Here is a 23,639-nt window from a genome sequence, read left to right on the forward strand (position 1 = left end):
CCAAAGGAACATATTGATAGCTCCATTGTAAATGCTATGTCGTAGGTTCTTGAATTCAGCTTACATTAGAGTAACCCATGTCTGAGAGTAGTAGTGATGCAGTGTCAGTTCACTTCCAACGCCACCTGGATAGGTATGCAGACAAACATAACACAAAATGCTTTGCATTGAAAGTTATGCAAAACTCAGTTGAACAAGTGTAGATTTGAATTTTTAGTGAAATTGCTAACTGCTGACATGTTAGTTTTACTTATCATATGATTTTGAGTTGTCTGCAACCAATTGTATGAGGATGCTCATAAAGGTAGAGAAGATACATTCAGCAGTATCTCCTAATATGCACAATTCAACATAAGCGTTTCCAATCCTTTAGAAATATATTGATAGCTCTATGGCAAATGCTATGAGGCACGTTCTACAATTCAGCTTAAATTAGAATAATGGATGGGTGTGAGTCGTAGTTTCAATTTACTTCCAATGCCACCTGGGAGGTTATGTAGTTATACATAACACTAAAGGCTTTGTATAGAAAGTTATGCTTCAATTTGAATAGAATGCAGATCTGAATTTTTATTAAAACTGCTATCTGCAAACAGGTTGTAATCCTTGGATAAGTTTCATACAGCTGTATCTCCTAATATACACAATTGAACATAAGCATTTCCAATCCTTAAGAAACATATTGACAGCTCCATTGTAAATGCTATGTAGTAGGTTCTTGAATTCAGCGTACATTAGTAACACCAAGGCTGAGAGTAGTAGTGTTGCAGTTTCAGGTCACTTCCAACGCCGCCTGGGTAGTAATGCAGACATACATAACACAAAAGGCTTTGCACAGAAAGTTATGCTTCCAGTTGAATAGAGTGTAGATTTGAGGTTTTACTGAAACTGCTCTCATCTATCACGTTGTAATCCACTTAATTCTACTTATCATATGATTTAGAGTTGTCTGCAACCAATTGTATGAATATTATGAGGTAATTATGAGGACATACATAACACAAAATACCTTGCATAGAAAGTTAGCCGGACAGTTGAACAGACTGTAGATTTGAATTTTTAGTGAAACTGCTAACTGCTAACACATTGTAATCAATTTAATTTACATCATATGACTTACAGTTGTCTGCAACCAATTGTATGAGTATGCTCATAAAGTTAGAGAAGTTACATTCAGCAGTATCTCCTACTATACACAATTGAACATATGCGTTTCCAGTCCTAAACAAATATATTGATAGCACCATTGTAAATGCTACGTGATAGGTTCTTGAATTCAGCTGCCATTACAGTAATCGATGGCTGTGAGTAGTAGAGATGCAGTTTCAGTCCACTTCCAATGCCACCTGGGTACTTATGTAGACATACATAACACAAAAGGCTTTGCACAGAAAGTTATGCTTCCAGTTGAATAGAGTGTAGATTTGAGGTTTTACTGAAACTGCTCTCATCTATCACGTTGTAATCCACTTAATTCTACTTATTATATGATTTAGAGTTGTCTGCAACCAATTGTATGAATATTCTCATAAAGTTAGTGTTGATTTCAGCTGAATACACAATAAGAATTGGAAACCAATCCTTTAGAAATATTGATACATATTGAAACATATTGATAGCGCCATTGTAAATGTTATGTGGTAGGTTCAATTCAGCTTACATTAGAGTAATCCGTGGCTGTGAGTAGTAGTGAAGCAGTTTCAGTTCACTTCCAACGTTACCTGGGTAATTTTGAGGACATACATAACACAAAATACATTGCATAGAAAGTTAGGCCGACAGTTGAACAGACTGTAAATTTGAATTTTTATTGAAACTGCTAACTGCTAACACATTGTAATCAATTTAATTTACATCATATGACTTACAGTTGTCTGCAACCAATTGTATGAGTATGCTCATAAAGTTAGTTACATTCAGCAGAATGTCCTACTATACACAATTGAACATATGCGTTTCCAGTCCTAAACAAATATATTGATAGCACCATTGTAAATGCTACGTGATAGGTTCTTGAATTCAGCTGCCATTACAGTAATCGATGGCTGTGAGTAGTAGAGATGCAGTTTCAGTCCACTCCCAATGCCACCTGGGTACTTATGTAGACATATATAACACAAAATGCTTTGCATTGAAAGTTATGCCCACAGTTGAACAGTGTAGATTTGAATTTCTGCTGAAACTGCTCACTGCTACCTCTTTGAAATCCATTTAATTTTACTTATCATAACATTTATTGTCTGCAGCCAATTGTACGAGTATGCTCATAAAATTAGAGAAGCTACATTCAGCAGAATGTCCTAATATGCGCAATTTAACATGAGCTTTTCCAATCCTTAAGAAACATATTGATAGCTCCATTGTAAATGCTATGTGGTAGGTTCTTGAATTCAGCTGCCATTAGAGTAACACCAAGGCTGAGAGTAGTAGTGTTGCAGTTTCAGGTCACTTCCAACGCTACCTGGGTAGTTATGTAGACATACAAAACTCAAAATGCTTTGCACTGAAAGTTATGCCCACAGTTGAACAGTGTAGATTTGAATTCTTAGTGAAACTGCTAACTGCTACCTCGTTGTAATCCATTTATTTGTACATCATATGATTTACAGTTGTCTGCAACCAATTGTATGAGTACGCTCATAAAGTTAGTTACATTCAGCAGAATGTCCTAATATGCGCAATTTAGCTTGAGCTTTTCCAATTCTAAAGTAACATACTGATAGCTCCATTGTAAATGCTATGTGGGAGATTGAATTCAGCTTACCTGAGAGTAACCCATGTCTGAGAGTAGTAGTGATGCAGTTTCAGTTCACTTCCAACGCCACCTGGGTAGGTATGCAGACAAACATAACACAAAATGCTTTGCATTGAAAGTTATGCCCTCAGTTGAACAAGTGTAGATTTGAATTTTTAGTGAAATTGCTAACTGCTGACATGTTGTAATAGTTAGTTTTACTTATCATATAATTTTGAGTTGTCTGCAACCAATTGCATGAGTATGCTCATAAAGTTAGAGAAGATACATTCAACAGTATCTCCTAATATGCACAATTCAACATAAGCGTTTCCAATCCTTTAGAAATATATTGATAGCTCTATGGCAAATGCTATGAGGCACGTTCTACAATTCAGCTTAAATTAGAATAATGGATGGGTGTGAGTCGTAGTTTCAATTTACTTCCAAAGCCACCTGGGTAGTTATGTAGTTATACATAACACTAAAGGCTTTGCATATAAAGATGCTTCCATTTGAATAGAATGCAGATCTGAATTTTTATTAAAACTGCTATCTGCAAACAGGTTGTAATCCTTTTAATTTTACATCATCTGATGTAGAGTTGTCTGCAACCAATTGTATGAGTATGCTCACGAAGTTAGATAAGTTTCATACAGCTGTATCTCCTAATATACACAATTGAACATAAGCATTTCCAATCCTTAAGAAATATTGACAGCTCCATTGTAAATGCTATGTAGTAGGTTCTTGAATTCAGCGTACATTAGTAACACCAAGGCTGAGATTAGTAGTGTTGCAGTTTCAGGTCACTTCCAACGCCGCCTGGGTAGTAATGCAGACATACATAACACAAAAGGCTTTGCACAGAAAGTTATGCTTCCAGTTGAATAGAGTGTAGATTTGAGGTTTTACTGAAACTGCTCTCATCTATCACGTTGTAATCCACTTAATTCTACTTATCATATGATTTAGAGTTGTCTGCAACCAATTGTATGAATATTCTCATAAAGTTAGTGAAGTTGATTTCAGCTGAATACACAATAAGAATTGGAAACCAATCCTATAGAAATATTGATACATATTGAAACATATAGAAACATATTGATAGCGCCATTGTAAATGTTATGTGGTAGGTTCAATTCAGCTTACATTAGAGTAATCCATGGCTGTGAGTAGTAGTGAAGCAGTTTCAGTTCACTTCCAACGCCACCTGGGTAATTATGAGGACATACATAACACAAAATACCTTGCATAGAAAGTTAGCCGGACAGTTGAACAGACTGTAGATTTGAATTTTTAGTGAAACTGCTAACTGCTAACACATTGTAATCAATTTAATTTACATATGACTTACAGTTGTCTGCAACCAATTGTATGAGTATGCTCATAAAGTTAGAGAAGTTACATTCAGCAGTATCTCCTACTATACACAATTGAACATATGCGTTTCCAGTCCTAAACAAATATATTGATAGCACCATTGTAAATGCTACGTGATAGGTTCTTGAATTCAGCTGCCATTACAGTAATCGATGGCTGTGAGTAGTAGAGATGCAGTTTCAGTCCACTTCCAATGCCACCTGGGTACTTATGTAGAAATAGATAACACAAAATGCTTTGCATTGAAAGTTATGCCCACAGTTGAACAGTATAGATTTGAATTTCTGGTGAAACTGCTCACTGCTACCTCGTTGTAATCCATTTAATTTTACTTATCATAACATTTAGAGTTGTCTGCAGCCAATTGTACGAGTATGCTCATAAAGTTAGAGAAGTTACATTCAGCAGAATGTCCTAATATGCGCAATTTAACATGAGCTTTTCCAATCCTTAAGAAACATATTGATAGCTCCATTGTAAATGCTATGTGGTAGGTTCTTGAATTCAGCTTACATTAGAGTAACCCATGTCTGAGAGTAGTAGTGATGCAGTTTCAGGTCACTTCCAATGCTACCTGGGTAGTTATGCAGACAAACATAACACAAAACATAACATTGAAAGTTATGCCCTCAGTTGAACAAGTGTAGATTTGAATTTTTAGTGAAATTGCTAACTGCTGACATGTTAGTTTTACTTATCATATGATTTTGAGTTGTCTGCAACCAATTGCATTAGTATGCTCATAAAGGTAGAGAAGATACATTCAGCAGTATCTCCTAATATGCACAATTCAACATAAGCGTTTCCAATCCTTTAGAAATATATTGATAGCTCTATGGCAATTCAGCTTAAATTAGAATAATGGATGGGTGTGAGTCGTAGTTTCAATTTACTTCCAATGCCACCTGGGTAGTTATGTAGTTATACATATCACTAAAGGCTTTGCATATAATGTTGCTTCCATTTGAATAGAATGCAGATCTGAATTTTTATTAAAACTGCTATCTGCAAACAGGTTGTAATCCTTTTAATTTTACATCATATGATGTAGTTGTCTGCAACCAAATGTATGAGTATGCTCATGAAGTTAGATAAGTTTCATACAGCTGTATCTCCTAATATACACAATTGAACATAAGCATTTCCAATCCTTAAGAAACATATTGATAACTCCATTGTAAATGCTATGTGGTAGGTTATTGAATTCAGCGTACATTAGTAACACCAAGGCTGAGAGTAGTAGTGTTGCAGTTTCAGGTCACTTCCAGCGCCGCCTGGGTAGTAATGCAGACATACATAACACAAAAGGCTTTGCACAGAAAGTTATGCTTCCAGTTGAATAGAGTGTAGATTTGAGGTTTTACTGAAACTGCTCTCATCTATCACATTGTAATCCACTTAATTCTACTTATCATATGATTTAGAGTTGTCTGCAACCAATTGTATGAATATTCTCATAAAGTTAGTGAAGTTGATTTCAGCTGAATACACAATAAGAATTGGAAACCAATCCTATAGAAATATTGATACATATTGAAACATATGGAAACATATAGAAATATTGATAGCGCCATTGTAAATGTGATGTGGTAGGTTCAATTCAGCTTACATTAGAGTAATCCATGGCTGTGAGTAGTAGAGATGCAGTTTCAGTCCACTCCCAATGCCACCTGGGTACTTATGTAGACATATATAACACAAAATGCTTTGCATTGAAAGTTATGCCCACAGTTGAACAGTGTAGATTTGAATTTCTGCTGAAACTGCTCACTGCTACCTCGTTGAAATCCATTTAATTTTACTTATCATAACATTTATTGTCTGCAGCCAATTGTACGAGTATGCTCATAAAATTAGAGAAGCTACATTCAGCAGAATGTCCTAATATGCGCAATTTAACATGAGCTTTTCCAATCCTTAAGAAACATATTGATAGCTCCATTGTAAATGCTATGTGGTAGGTTCATGAATTCAGCTGCCATTAGAGTAACACCAAGGCTGAGAGTAGTAGTGTTGCAGTTTCAGGTCACTTCCAACGCTACCTGGGTAGTTATGTAGACATACAAAACTCAAAATGCTTTGCACTGAAAGTTATGCCCACAGTTGAACAGTGTAGATTTGAATTCTTAGTGAAACTGCTAACTGCTACCTCGTTGTAATCCATTTATTTGTACATCATATGATTTACAGTTGTCTGCAACCAATTGTATGAGTACGCTCATAAAGTTAGTTACATTCAGCAGAATGTCCTAATATGCGCAATTTAGCTTGAGCTTTTCCAATTCTAAAGTAACATACTGATAGCTCCATTGTAAATGCTATGTGGGAGATTGAATTCAGCTTACCTGAGAGTAACCCATGTCTGAGAGTAGTAGTGATGCAGTTTCAGTTCACTTCCAACGCCACCTGGGTAGGTATGCAGACAAACATAACACAAAATGCTTTGCATTGAAAGTTATGCCCTCAGTTGAACAAGTGTAGATTTGAATTTTTAGTGAAATTGCTAACTGCTGACATGTTGTAATAGTTAGTTTTACTTATCATATAATTTTGAGTTGTCTGCAACCAATTGCATGAGTATGCTCATAAAGTTAGAGAAGATACATTCAACAGTATCTCCTAATATGCACAATTCAACATAAGCGTTTCCAATCCTTTAGAAATATATTGATAGCTCTATGGCAAATGCTATGAGGCACGTTCTACAATTCAGCTTAAATTAGAATAATGGATGGGTGTGAGTCGTAGTTTCAATTTACTTCCAAAGCCACCTGGGTAGTTATGTAGTTATACATAACACTAAAGGCTTTGCATATAAAGATGCTTCCATTTGAATAGAATGCAGATCTGAATTTTTATTAAAACTGCTATCTGCAAACAGGTTGTAATCCTTTTAATTTTACATCATCTGATGTAGAGTTGTCTGCAACCAATTGTATGAGTATGCTCACGAAGTTAGATAAGTTTCATACAGCTGTATCTCCTAATATACACAATTGAACATAAGCATTTCCAATCCTTAAGAAATATTGACAGCTCCATTGTAAATGCTATGTAGTAGGTTCTTGAATTCAGCGTACATTAGTAACACCAAGGCTGAGAGTAGTAGTGTTGCAGTTTCAGGTCACTTTCAACGCCGCCTGGGTAGTAATGCAGACATACATAACACAAAAGGCTTTGCACAGAAAGTTATGCTTCCAGTTGAATAGAGTGTAGATTTGAGGTTTTACTGAAACTGCTCTCATCTATCACGTTGTAATCCACTTAATTCTACTTATCATATGATTTAGAGTTGTCTGCAACCAATTGTATGAATATTCTCATAAAGTTAGTGAAGTTGATTTCAGCTGAATACACAATAAGAATTGGAAACCAATCCTATAGAAATATTGATACATATTGAAACATATAGAAACATATAGAAACATATTGATAGCGCCATTGTAAATGTTATGTGGTAGGTTCAATTCAGCTTACATTAGAGTAATCCATGGCTGTGAGTAGTAGTGAAGCAGTTTCAGTTCACTTCCAACGCCACCTGGGTAATTATGAGGACATACATAACACAAAATACCTTGCATAGAAAGTTAGCCGGACAGTTGAACAGACTGTAGATTTGAATTTTTAGTGAAACTGCTAACTGCTAACACATTGTAATCAATTTAATTTACATCATATGACTTACAGTTGTCTACAACCAATTGTATGAGTATGCTCATAAAGTTAGAGAAGTTACATTCAGCAGTATCTCCTACTATACACAATTGAACATATGCGTTTCCAGTCCTAAACAAATATATTGATAGCACCATTGTAAATGCTACGTGATAGGTTCTTGAATTCAGCTGCCATTACAGTAATCGATGGCTGTGAGTAGTAGAGATGCAGTTTCAGTCCACTTCCAATGCCACCTGGGTACTTATGTAGAAATAGATAACACAAAATGCTTTGCATTGAAAGTTATGCCCACAGTTGAACAGTATAGATTTGAATTTCTGGTGAAACTGCTCACTGCTACCTCGTTGTAATCCATTTAATTTTACTTATCATAACATTTAGAGTTGTCTGCAGCCAATTGTAGGAGTATGCTCATAAAGTTAGAGAAGTTACATTCAGCAGAATGTCCTAATATGCGCAATTTAACATGTGCTTTTCCAATCCTTAAGAAACATATTGATAGCTCCATTGTAAATGCTATGTGGTAGGTTCTTGAATTCAGCTTACATTAGAGTAACCCATGTCTGAGAGTAGTAGTGATGCAGTTTCAGGTCACTTCCAATGCTACCTGGGTAGTTATGCAGACAAACATAACACAAAACATAACATTGAAAGTTATGCCCTCAGTTGAACAAGTGTAGATTTGAATTTTTAGTGAAATTGCTAACTGCTGACATGTTAGTTTTACTTATCATATGATTTTGAGTTGTCTGCAACCAATTGCATTAGTATGCTCATAAAGGTAGAGAAGATACATTCAGCAGTATCTCCTAATATGCACAATTCAACATAAGCGTTTCCAATCCTTTAGAAATATATTGATAGCTCTATGGCAAATGCTATGAGGCACGTTCTACAATTCAGCTTAAATTAGAATAATGGATGGGTGTGAGTCGTAGTTTCAATTTACTTCCAATGCCACCTGGGTAGTTATGTAGTTATACATATCACTAAAGGCTTTGCATATAATGTTGCTTCCATTTGAATAGAATGCAGATCTGAATTTTTATTAAAACTGCTATCTGCAAACAGGTTGTAATCCTTTTAATTTTACATCATATGATGTAGTTGTCTGCGACCAAATGTATGAGTATGCTCATGAAGTTAGATAAGTTTCATACAGCTGTATCTCCTAATATACACAATTGAACATAAGCATTTCCAATCCTTAAGAAACATATTGATAGCTCCATTGTAAATGCTATGTGGTAGGTTCATGAATTCAGCTGCCATTAGAGTAACACCAAGGCTGAGAGTAGTAGTGTTGCAGTTTCAGGTCACTTCCAACGCTACCTGGGTAGTTATGTAGACATACAAAACTCAAAATGCTTTGCACTGAAAGTTATGCCCACAGTTGAACAGTGTAGATTTGAATTCTTAGTGAAACTGCTAACTGCTACCTCGTTGTAATCCATTTATTTGTACATCATATGATTTACAGTTGTCTGCAACCAATTGTATGAGTACGCTCATAAAGTTAGTTACATTCAGCAGAATGTCCTAATATGCGCAATTTAGCTTGAGCTTTTCCAATTCTAAAGTAACATACTGATAGCTCCATTGTAAATGCTATGTGGGAGATTGAATTCAGCTTACCTGAGAGTAACCCATGTCTGAGAGTAGTAGTGATGCAGTTTCAGTTCACTTCCAACGCCACCTGGGTAGGTATGCAGACAAACATAACACAAAATGCTTTGCATTGAAAGTTATGCCCTCAGTTGAACAAGTGTAGATTTGAATTTTTAGTGAAATTGCTAACTGCTGACATGTTGTAATAGTTAGTTTTACTTATCATATAATTTTGAGTTGTCTGCAACCAATTGCATGAGTATGCTCATAAAGTTAGAGAAGATACATTCAACAGTATCTCCTAATATGCACAATTCAACATAAGCGTTTCCAATCCTTTAGAAATATATTGATAGCTCTATGGCAAATGCTATGAGGCACGTTCTACAATTCAGCTTAAATTAGAATAATGGATGGGTGTGAGTCGTAGTTTCAATTTACTTCCAAAGCCACCTGGGTAGTTATGTAGTTATACATAACACTAAAGGCTTTGCATATAAAGATGCTTCCATTTGAATAGAATGCAGATCTGAATTTTTATTAAAACTGCTATCTGCAAACAGGTTGTAATCCTTTTAATTTTACATCATCTGATGTAGAGTTGTCTGCAACCAATTGTATGAGTATGCTCACGAAGTTAGATAAGTTTCATACAGCTGTATCTCCTAATATACACAATTGAACATAAGCATTTCCAATCCTTAAGAAATATTGACAGCTCCATTGTAAATGCTATGTAGTAGGTTCTTGAATTCAGCGTACATTAGTAACACCAAGGCTGAGAGTAGTAGTGTTGCAGTTTCAGGTCACTTTCAACGCCGCCTGGGTAGTAATGCAGACATACATAACACAAAAGGCTTTGCACAGAAAGTTATGCTTCCAGTTGAATAGAGTGTAGATTTGAGGTTTTACTGAAACTGCTCTCATCTATCACGTTGTAATCCACTTAATTCTACTTATCATATGATTTAGAGTTGTCTGCAACCAATTGTATGAATATTCTCATAAAGTTAGTGAAGTTGATTTCAGCTGAATACACAATAAGAATTGGAAACCAATCCTATAGAAATATTGATACATATTGAAACATATAGAAACATATAGAAACATATTGATAGCGCCATTGTAAATGTTATGTGGTAGGTTCAATTCAGCTTACATTAGAGTAATCCATGGCTGTGAGTAGTAGTGAAGCAGTTTCAGTTCACTTCCAACGCCACCTGGGTAATTATGAGGACATACATAACACAAAATACCTTGCATAGAAAGTTAGCCGGACAGTTGAACAGACTGTAGATTTGAATTTTTAGTGAAACTGCTAACTGCTAACACATTGTAATCAATTTAATTTACATCATATGACTTACAGTTGTCTGCAACCAATTGTATGAGTATGCTCATAAAGTTAGAGAAGTTACATTCAGCAGTATCTCCTACTATACACAATTGAACATATGCGTTTCCAGTCCTAAACAAATATATTGATAGCACCATTGTAAATGCAACGTGATAGGTTCTTGAATTCAGCTGCCATTACAGTAATCGATGGCTGTGAGTAGTAGAGATGCAGTTTCAGTCCACTTCCAATGCCACCTGGGTACTTATGTAGAAATAGATAACACAAAATGCTTTGCATTGAAAGTTATGCCCACAGTTGAACAGTATAGATTTGAATTTCTGGTGAAACTGCTCACTGCTACCTCGTTGTAATCCATTTAATTTTACTTATCATAACATTTAGAGTTGTCTGCAGCCAATTGTACGAGTATGCTCATAAAGTTAGAGAAGTTACATTCAGCAGAATGTCCTAATATGCGCAATTTAACATGTGCTTTTCCAATCCTTAAGAAACATATTGATAGCTCCATTGTAAATGCTATGTGGTAGGTTCTTGAATTCAGCTTACATTAGAGTAACCCATGTCTGAGAGTAGTAGTGATGCAGTTTCAGGTCACTTCCAATGCTACCTGGGTAGTTATGCAGACAAACATAACACAAAACATAACATTGAAAGTTATGCCCTCAGTTGAACAAGTGTAGATTTGAATTTTTAGTGAAATTGCTAACTGCTGACATGTTAGTTTTACTTATCATATGATTTTGAGTTGTCTGCAACCAATTGCATTAGTATGCTCATAAAGGTAGAGAAGATACATTCAGCAGTATCTCCTAATATGCACAATTCAACATAAGCGTTTCCAATCCTTTAGAAATATATTGATAGCTCTATGGCAAATGCTATGAGGCACGTTCTACAATTCAGCTTAAATTAGAATAATGGATGGGTGTGAGTCGTAGTTTCAATTTACTTCCAATGCCACCTGGGTAGTTATGTAGTTATACATATCACTAAAGGCTTTGCATATAATGTTGCTTCCATTTGAATAGAATGCAGATCTGAATTTTTATTAAAAATGCTATCTGCAAACAGGTTGTAATCCTTTTAATTTTACATCATATGATGTAGTTGTCTGCAACCAAATGTATGAGTATGCTCATGAAGTTAGATAAGTTTCATACAGCTGTATCTCCTAATATACACAATTGAACATAAGCATTTCCAATCCTTAAGAAACATATTGATAACTCCATTGTAAATGCTATGTGGTAGGTTATTGAATTCAGCGTACATTAGTAACACCAAGGCTGAGAGTAGTAGTGTTGCAGTTTCAGGTCACTTTCAACGCCGCCTGGGTAGTAATGCAGACATACATAACACAAAAGGCTTTGCACAGAAAGTTATGCTTCCAGTTGAATAGAGTGTAGATTTGAGGTTTTACTGAAACTGCTCTCATCTATCACGTTGTAATCCACTTAATTCTACTTATCATATGATTTAGAGTTGTCTGCAACCAATTGTATGAATATTCTCATAAAGTTAGTGAAGTTGATTTCAGCTGAATACACAATAAGAATTGGAAACCAATCCTATAGAAATATTGATACATATTGAAACATATAGAAACATATAGAAACATATTGATAGCGCCATTGTAAATGTTATGTGGTAGGTTCAATTCAGCTTACATTAGAGTAATCCATGGCTGTGAGTAGTAGTGAAGCAGTTTCAGTTCACTTCCAACGCCACCTGGGTAATTATGAGGACATACATAACACAAAATACCTTGCATAGAAAGTTAGCCGGACAGTTGAACAGACTGTAGATTTGAATTTTTAGTGAAACTGCTAACTGCTAACACATTGTAATCAATTTAATTTACATCATATGACTTACAGTTGTCTGCAACCAATTGTATGAGTATGCTCATAAAGTTAGAGAAGTTACATTCAGCAGTATCTCCTACTATACACAATTGAACATATGCGTTTCCAGTCCTAAACAAATATATTGATAGCACCATTGTAAATGCTACGTGATAGGTTCTTGAATTCAGCTGCCATTACAGTAATCGATGGCTGTGAGTAGTAGAGATGCAGTTTCAGTCCACTTCCAATGCCACCTGGGTACTTATGTAGAAATAGATAACACAAAATGCTTTGCATTGAAAGTTATGCCCACAGTTGAACAGTATAGATTTGAATTTCTGGTGAAACTGCTCACTGCTACCTCGTTGTAATCCATTTAATTTTACTTATCATAACATTTAGAGTTGTCTGCAGCCAATTGTAGGAGTATGCTCATAAAGTTAGAGAAGTTACATTCAGCAGAATGTCCTAATATGCGCAATTTAACATGTGCTTTTCCAATCCTTAAGAAACATATTGATAGCTCCATTGTAAATGCTATGTGGTAGGATCTTGAATTCAGCTTACATTAGAGTAACCCATGTCTGAGAGTAGTAGTGATGCAGTTTCAGGTCACTTCCAATGCTACCTGGGTAGTTATGCAGACAAACATAACACAAAACATAACATTGAAAGTTATGCCCTCAGTTGAACAAGTGTAGATTTGAATTTTTAGTGAAATTGCTAACTGCTGACATGTTAGTTTTACTTATCATATGATTTTGAGTTGTCTGCAACGAATTGCATTAGTATGCTCATAAAGGTAGAGAAGATACATTCAGCAGTATCTCCTAATATGCACAATTCAACATAAGCGTTTCCAATCCTTTAGAAATATATTGATAGCTCTATGGCAAATGCTATGAGGCACGTTCTACAATTCAGCTTAAATTAGAATAATGGATGGGTGTGAGTCGTAGTTTCAATTTACTTCCAATGCCACCTGGGTAGTTATGTAGTTATACATATCACTAAAGGCTTTGCATATAATGTTGCTTCCATTTGAATAGAATGCAGATCTGAATTTTTATTAAAACTGCTATCTGCAAACAGGTTGTAATCCTTTTAATTTTACATCATATGATGTAGTTGTCTGCAACCAAATGTATGAGTATGCTCATGAAGTTAGATAAGTTTCATACAGCTGTATCTCCTAATATACACAATTGAACATAAGCATTTCCAATCCTTAAGAAACATATTGATAACTCCATTGTAAATGCTATGTGGTAGGTTATTGAATTCAGCGTACATTAGTAACACCAAGGCTGAGAGTAGTAGTGTTGCAGTTTCAGGTCACTTCCAGCGCCGCCTGGTAGTAATGCAGACATACATAACACAAAAGGCTTTGCACAGAAAGTTATGCTTCCAGTTGAATAGAGTGTAGATTTGAGGTTTTACTGAAACTGCTCTCATCTATCACATTGTAATCCACTTAATTCTACTTATCATATGATTTAGAGTTGTCTGCAACCAATTGTATGAGTATGCTCATGAAGTTAGATAAGTTTCATACAGCTGTATCTCCTAATATACACAATTGAACATAAGCATTTCCAATCCTTAAGAAACATATTGACAGCTCCATTGTAAATGCTATGTAGTAGGTTCTTGAATTCAGCGTACATTAGTAACACCAAGGCTGAGAGTAGTAGTGTTGCAGTTTCAGGTCACTTCCAACGCCGCCTGGGTAGTAATGCAGACATACATAACACAAAAGGCTTTGCACAGAAAGTTATGCTTCCAGTTGAATAGAGTGTAGATTTGAGGTTTTACTGAAACTGCTCTCATCTATCACGTTGTAATCCACTTAATTCTACTTATCATATGATTTAGAGTTGTCTGCAACCAATTGTATGAATATTCTCATAAAGTTAGTGAAGTTGATTTCAGCTGAATACACAATAAGAATTGGAAACCAATCCTATAGAAATATTGATACATATTGAAACATATGGAAACATATAGAAATATTGATAGCGCCATTGTAAATGTGATGTGGTAGGTTCAATTCAGCTTACATTAGAGTAATCCATGGCTGTGAGTAGTAGAGATGCAGTTTCAGTCCACTCCCAATGCCACCTGGGTACTTATGTAGACATATATAACACAAAATGCTTTGCATTGAAAGTTATGCCCACAGTTGAACAGTGTAGATTTGAATTTCTGCTGAAACTGCTCACTGCTACCTCGTTGAAATCCATTTAATTTTACTTATCATAACATTTATTGTCTGCAGCCAATTGTACGAGTATGCTCATAAAATTAGAGAAGCTACATTCAGCAGAATGTCCTAATATGCGCAATTTAACATGAGCTTTTCCAATCCTTAAGAAACATATTGATAGCTCCATTGTAAATGCTATGTGGTAGGTTCATGAATTCAGCTGCCATTAGAGTAACACCAAGGCTGAGAGTAGTAGTGTTGCAGTTTCAGGTCACTTCCAACGCTACCTGGGTAGTTATGTAGACATACAAAACTCAAAATGCTTTGCACTGAAAGTTATGCCCACAGTTGAACAGTGTAGATTTGAATTCTTAGTGAAACTGCTAACTGCTACCTCGTTGTAATCCATTTATTTGTACATCATATGATTTACAGTTGTCTGCAACCAATTGTATGAGTACGCTCATAAAGTTAGTTACATTCAGCAGAATGTCCTAATATGCGCAATTTAGCTTGAGCTTTTCCAATTCTAAAGTAACATACTGATAGCTCCATTGTAAATGCTATGTGGGAGATTGAATTCAGCTTACCTGAGAGTAACCCATGTCTGAGAGTAGTAGTGATGCAGTTTCAGTTCACTTCCAACGCCACCTGGGTAGGTATGCAGACAAACATAACACAAAATGCTTTGCATTGAAAGTTATGCCCTCAGTTGAACAAGTGTGGATTTGAATTTTTAGTGAAATTGCTAACTGCTGACATGTTGTAATAGTTAGTTTTACTTATCATATAATTTTGAGTTGTCTGCAACCAATTGCATGAGTATGCTCATAAAGTTAGAGAAGATACATTCAACAGTATCTCCTAATATGCACAATTCAACATAAGCGTTTCCAATCCTTTAGAAATATATTGATAGCTCTATGGCAAATGCTATGAGGCACGTTCTACAATTCAGCTTAAATTAGAATAATGGATGGGTGTGAGTCGTAGTTTCAATTTACTTCCAAAGCCACCTGGGTAGTTATGTAGTTATACATAACACTAAAGGCTTTGCATATAAAGATGCTTCCATTTGAATAGAATGCAGATCTGAATTTTTATTAAAACTGCTATCTGCAAACAGGTTGTAATCCTTTTAATTTTACATCATCTGATGTAGAGTTGTCTGCAACCAATTGTATGAGTATGCTCACGAAGTTAGATAAGTTTCATACAGCTGTATCTCCTAATATACACAATTGAACATAAGCATTTCCAATCCTTAAGAAATATTGACAGCTCCATTGTAAATGCTATGTAGTAGGTTCTTGAATTCAGCGTACATTAGTAACACCAAGGCTGAGAGTAGTAGTGTTGCAGTTTCAGGTCACTTTCAACGCCGCCTGGGTAGTAATGCAGACATACATAACACAAAAGGCTTTGCACAGAAAGTTATGCTTCCAGTTGAATAGAGTGTAGATTTGAGGTTTTACTGAAACTGCTCTCATCTATCACGTTGTAATCCACTTAATTCTACTTATCATATGATTTAGAGTTGTCTGCAACCAATTGTATGAATATTCTCATAAAGTTAGTGAAGTTGATTTCAGCTGAATACACAATAAGAATTGGAAACCAATCCTATAGAAATATTGATACATATTGAAACATATAGAAACATATAGAAACATATTGATAGCGCCATTGTAAATGTTATGTGGTAGGTTCAATTCAGCTTACATTAGAGTAATCCATGGCTGTGAGTAGTAGTGAAGCAGTTTCAGTTCACTTCCAACGCCACCTGGGTAATTATGAGGACATACATAACACAAAATACCTTGCATAGAAAGTTAGCCGGACAGTTGAACAGACTGTAGATTTGAATTTTTAGTGAAACTGCTAACTGCTAACACATTGTAATCAATTTAATTTACATCATATGACTTACAGTTGTCTGCAACCAATTGTATGAGTATGCTCATAAAGTTAGAGAAGTTACATTCAGCAGTATCTCCTACTATACACAATTGAACATATGCGTTTCCAGTCCTAAACAAATATATTGATAGCACCATTGTAAATGCTACGTGATAGGTTCTTGAATTCAGCTGCCATTACAGTAATCGATGGCTGTGAGTAGTAGAGATGCAGTTTCAGTCCACTTCCAATGCCACCTGGGTACTTATGTAGAAATAGATAACACAAAATGCTTTGCATTGAAAGTTATGCCCACAGTTGAACAGTATAGATTTGAATTTCTGGTGAAACTGCTCACTGCTACCTCGTTGTAATCCATTTAATTTTACTTATCATAACATTTAGAGTTGTCTGCAGCCAATTGTAGGAGTATGCTCATAAAGTTAGAGAAGTTACATTCAGCAGAATGTCCTAATATGCGCAATTTAACATGTGCTTTTCCAATCCTTAAGAAACATATTGATAGCTCCATTGTAAATGCTATGTGGTAGGTTCTTGAATTCAGCTTACATTAGAGTAACCGATGTCTGAGAGTAGTAGTGATGCAGTTTCAGGTCACTTCCAATGCTACCTGGGTAGTTATGCAGACAAACATAACACAAAACATAACATTGAAAGTTATGCCCTCAGTTGAACAAGTGTAGATTTGAATTTTTAGTGAAATTGCTAACTGCTGACATGTTAGTTTTACTTATCATATGATTTTGAGTTGTCTGCAACCAATTGCATTAGTATGCTCATAAAGGTAGAGAAGATACATTCAGCAGTATCTCCTAATATGCACAATTCAACATAAGCGTTTCCAATCCTTTAGAAATATATTGATAGCTCTATGGCAAATGCTATGAGGCACGTTCTACAATTCAGCTTAAATTAGAATAATGGATGGGTGTGAGTCGTAGTTTCAATTTACTTCCAATGCCACCTGGGTAGTTATGTAGTTATACATATCACTAAAGGCTTTGCATATAATGTTGCTTCCATTTGAATAGAATGCAGATCTGAATTTTTATTAAAACTGCTATCTGCAAACAGGTTGTAATCCTTTTAATTTTACATCATATGATGTAGTTGTCTGCAACCAAATGTATGAGTATGCTCATGAAGTTAGATAAGTTTCATACAGCTGTATCTCCTAATATACACAATTGAACATAAGCATTTCCAATCCTTAAGAAACATATTGATAACTCCATTGTAAATGCTATGTGGTAGGTTATTGAATTCAGCGTACATTAGTAACACCAAGGCTGAGAGTAGTAGTGTTGCAGTTTCAGGTCACTTCCAGCGCCGCCTGGGTAGTAATGCAGACATACATAACACAAAAGGCTTTGCACAGAAAGTTATGCTTCCAGTTGAATAGAGTGTAGATTTGAGGTTTTACTGAAACTGCTCTCATCTATCACATTGTAATCCACTTAATTCTACTTATCATATGATTTAGAGTTGTCTGCAACCAATTGTATGAATATTCTCATAAAGTTAGTGAAGTTGATTTCAGCTGAATACACAATAAGAATTGGAAACCAATCCTATAGAAATATTGATACATATTGAAACATATGGAAACATATAGAAATATTGATAGCGCCATTGTAAATGTGATGTGGTAGGTTCAATTCAGCTTACATTAGAGTAATCCATGGCTGTGAGTAGTAGTGAAGCAGTTTCAGTTCACTTCCAACGCCAGGGGTAATTATGACATACATAACACAAAATACCTTGCATAAAAAGTTAGGCCGACAGTTGAACAGACTGTAGATTTGAATTTTTAGTGAAACTGCTAACTGCTACATCGTTGTAATCCATTTAATTGTACATCATATGATTTACAGTTGTCTGCAACCAATTGTATGAGTATGTACATAAAGTTGGGAAAGTTACATTCAGCAGTATCTCCTAATATGCGCAATTTAACTTGAGCTTTTCCAATTCTAAAGTACATACTGATAGCTCCATTGTAAATGCTATGTGGGAGATTGAATTCAGCTTACATTAGAGTGTAGTGTAGTGATGCAGTTTCAGTTCACTTCCTATGCCACCTGGGTAATACATACAAAACTACCTTGCTTTGAAGGTTAGGCCGACAGTTGAACAGACTGTAGATTTGCATTTTTAGTGAAAAAGCTAACTGCTGGCACTTTGTTTAATTTGTTTAATTTACTTATCATGTGATTTCTACTTGTCTGCAACCAATTCTATGCTCATGAAGTTAGATAAGTTTCATACAGCTGTATCTCCTAATATACACCATTGAACATGTTTCCAATCCTAAAGGAACATATTGATAGCTCCATTGTAAATGCTATGTTGTACTTTCAATTCAGCTTACATTAGAGTAATCCACGGCTGTGAGTAGTAGTAATGCAGTTACAGTTCAATTCCAATGCCACAAGGTAATTATGAGGACATACATAACACAAAATACCTTGCATTGAAAGTAATGCCCACAGTTGAACAGACTGTAGATTTGAATTAGTGAAACTGCTGCTACCTCGTTGTAATCCATTTAATTTTACATCATATGATTTACAGTTCTCTGCAACCAATTGTATGAGTATGCTCATAAAGTTAGAGAAGTTTCATTCAGCAGAATGTCCTAATATGCAAAATTTAACATGAGCTTTTCCAATTCTAAAGTAACATACTGATAGCTCCGTTGTAAATGCTATGTGGGAGATTGAATTCAGCTTACATTAGAGTAACCATGTCTGAGAGTAGTAGTGATGCAGTTTTAGTTCACTTCCAACGCCACCTGGGTAGGTATGCAGACAAACATAACACAAAATGCTTTGCATTGAAAGTTATGCAATCAGTTGAACGTGTAGATTTGAATTTTTAGTGAAATTGCTAACTGCTGACATGTTAGTTTTACTTATCATATGATTTTGAGTTGTCTGCAACCAATTGCATGAGTATGCTCATAAAGTTAGAGAAGATACATTCAACAGTATCTCCTAATATGCACAATTCAACATAAGCGTTTCCAATCCTTTAGAAATATATTGATAGCTCTATGGCAAATGCTATGAGGCAGGTTCTACAATTCAGCTTAAATTAGAATAATGGATGGGTGTGAGTCGTAGTTTCAATTTACTTCCAAAGCCACCTGGGTAGTTATACATAACACTAAAGGCTTTGCATATAAAGATGCTTCCATTTGAATAGAATGCAGATCTGAATTTTTATTAAAACTGCTATCTGCAAACAGGTTGTAATCCTTTTAATTTTACATCATCTGATGTAGAGTTGTCTGCAACCAATTGTATGAGTATGCTCATGAAGTTAGATAAGTTTCATACAGCTGTATCTCCTAATATACACAATTGAACATAAGCATTTCCAATCCTTAAGAAACATATTGACAGCTCCATTGTAAATGCTATGTAGTAGGTTCTTGAATTCAGCGTACATTAGTAACACCAAGGCTGAGAGTAGTAGTGTTGCAGTTTCAGGTCACTTCCAACGCCGCCTGGGTAGTAATGCAGACATACATAACACAAAAGGCTTTGCACAGAAAGTTATGCTTCCAGTTGAATAGAGTGTAGATTTGAGGTTTTACTGAAACTGCTCTCATCTATCACATTGTAATCCACTTAATTCTACTTATCATATGATTTAGAGTTGTCTGCAACCAATTGTATGAATATTCTCATAAAGTTAGTGAAGTTGATTTCAGCTGAATACACAATAAGAATTGGAAACCAATCCTATAGAAATATTGATACATATTGAAACATATGGAAACATATAGAAATATTGATAGCGCCATTGTAAATGTGATGTGGTAGGTTCAATTCAGCTTACATTAGAGTAATCCATGGCTGTGAGTAGTAGTGAAGCAGTTTCAGTTCACTTCCAACGCCAGGGGTAATTATGACATACATAACACAAAATACCTTGCATAAAAAGTTAGGCCGACAGTTGAACAGACTGTAGATTTGAATTTTTAGTGAAACTGCTAACTGCTACATCGTTGTAATCCATTTAATTGTACATCATATGATTTACAGTTGTCTGCAACCAATTGTATGAGTATGTACATAAAGTTGGGAAAGTTACATTCAGCAGTATCTCCTAATATGCGCAATTTAACTTGAGCTTTTCCAATTCTAAAGTACATACTGATAGCTCCATTGTAAATGCTATGTGGGAGATTGAATTCAGCTTACATTAGAGTGTAGTGTAGTGATGCAGTTTCAGTTCACTTCCTATGCCACCTGGGTAATACATACAAAACTACCTTGCTTTGAAGGTTAGGCCGACAGTTGAACAGACTGTAGATTTGCATTTTTAGTGAAAAAGCTAACTGCTGGCACTTTGTTTAATTTGTTTAATTTACTTATCATGTGATTTCTACTTGTCTGCAACCAATTCTATGCTCATGAAGTTAGATAAGTTTCATACAGCTGTATCTCCTAATATACACCATTGAACATGTGTTTCCAATCCTAAAGGAACATATTGATAGCTCCATTGTAAATGCTATGTTGTACTTTCAATTCAGCTTACATTAGAGTAATCCACGGCTGTGTGTAGTAGTAATGCAGTTACAGTTCAATTCCAATGCCACAAGGTAATTATGAGGACATACATAACACAAAATACCTTGCATTGAAAGTAATGCCCACAGTTGAACAGACTGTAGATTTGAATTAGTGAAACTGCTGCTACCTCGTTGTAATCCATTTAATTTTACATCATATGATTTACAGTTCTCTGCAACCAATTGTATGAGTATGCTCATAAAGTTAGAGAAGTTTCATTCAGCAGAATGTCCTAATATGCAAAATTTAACATGAGCTTTTCCAATTCTAAAGTAACATACTGATAGCTCCGTTGTAAATGCTATGTGGGAGATTGAATTCAGCTTACATTAGAGTAAACCATGTCTGAGAGTAGTAGTGATGCAGTTTTAGTTCACTTCCAACGCCACCTGGGTAGGTATGCAGACAAACATAACACAAAATGCTTTGCATTGAAAGTTATGCAATCAGTTGAACGTGTAGATTTGAATTTTTAGTGAAATTGCTAACTGCTGACATGTTAGTTTTACATCATATGATTTTGAGTTGTCTGCAACCAATTGCATGAGTATGCTCATAAAGTTAGAGAAGATACATTCAACAGTATCTCCTAATATGCACAATTCAACATAAGCGTTTCCAATCCTTTAGAAATATATTGATAGCTCTATGGCAAATGCTATGAGGCAGGTTCTACAATTCAGCTTAAATTAGAATAATGGATGGGTGTGAGTCGTAGTTTCAATTTACTTACAAAGCCACCTGGGTAGTTATGTAGTTATACATAACACTAAAGGCTTTGCATATAAAGATGCTTCCATTTGAATAGAATGCAGATCTGAATTTTTATTAAAACTGCTATCTGCAAACAGGTTGTAATCCTTTTAATTTTACATCATCTGATGTAGAGTTGTCTGCAACCAATTGTATGAGTATGCTCATGAAGTTAGATAAGTTTCATACAGCTGTATCTCCTAATATACACAATTGAACATAAGCATTTCCAATCCTTAAGAAATATTGACAGCTCCATTGTAAATGCTATGTAGTAGGTTCTTGAATTCAGCGTACATTAGTAACACCAAGGCTGAGAGTAGTAGTGTTGCAGTTTCAGGTCACTTTCAACGCCGCCTGGGTAGTAATGCAGACATACATAACACAAAAGGCTTTGCACAGAAAGTTATGCTTCCAGTTGAATAGAGTGTAGATTTGAGGTTTTACTGAAACTGCTCTCATCTATCACGTTGTAATCCACTTAATTCTACTTATCATATGATTTAGAGTTGTCTGCAACCAATTGTATGAATATTCTCATAAAGTTAGTGAAGTTGATTTCAGCTGAATACACAATAAGAATTGGAAACCAATCCTATAGAAATATTGATACATATTGAAACATATAGAAACATATAGAAACATATCGATAGCGCCATTGTAAATGTGATGTGGTAGTTTCAATTCAGCTTACATTAGAGTAATCCATGTCTGATAGTGATGCAGTTTTAGTTCACTTCCAACGCCACCTGGGTAGGTATGCAGACAAACATAACACAAAATGCTTTGCATTGAAAGTTATGCCCTCAGTTGAACGTGTAGATTTGAATTTTTAGTGAAATTGCTAACTGCTGACATGTTGTAATAGAGTTAGTTTTACTTATCATATGATTTTGAGTTCTGCAACCAATTGCATATACTCATAAAGTTAGAGAAGTTACATTCAACAGTATCTCCTAATATGCACAATTGAACATATGCGTTCCCAATCCTAAAGAAATATATTGATAGCACCATTGTAAATGCTACGTGATAGGTTCTTGAATTCAGCTGCCATTAGAATAATGGATGGGTGTAAGTCGTAGTTTCAATTTACTTCCAATGCCACCTGGGTAGTTATGTAGTTATACATAACACTAAAGGCTTTGCATATAAAGATGCTTCCATTTGAATAGAATGCAGATCTGAATTTTTATTAAAACTGCTATCTGCAAACAGGTTGTAATCCTTTTAATTTTACATCATCTGATGTAGAGTTGTCTGCAACCAATTGTATGAGTATGCTCATGAAGTTAGATAAGTTTCATACAGCTGTATCTCCTAATATACACAATTGAACATAAGCATTTCCAATCCTTAAGAAACATATTGACAGCTCCATTGTAAATGCTATGTAGTAGGTTCTTGAATTCAGCGTACATTAGTAACACCAAGGCTGAGAGTAGTAGTGTTGCAGTTTCAGGTCACTTCCAACGCCGCCTGGGTAGTAATGCAGACATACATAACACAAAAGGCTTTGCACAGAAAGTTATGCTTCCAGTTGAATAGAGTGTAGATTTGAGGT

Source organism: Hypanus sabinus, chromosome 32 (genome assembly GCF_030144855.1).
Source record: "Hypanus sabinus isolate sHypSab1 chromosome 32, sHypSab1.hap1, whole genome shotgun sequence".
Lineage (NCBI taxonomy): Eukaryota > Metazoa > Chordata > Chondrichthyes > Myliobatiformes > Dasyatidae > Hypanus > Hypanus sabinus.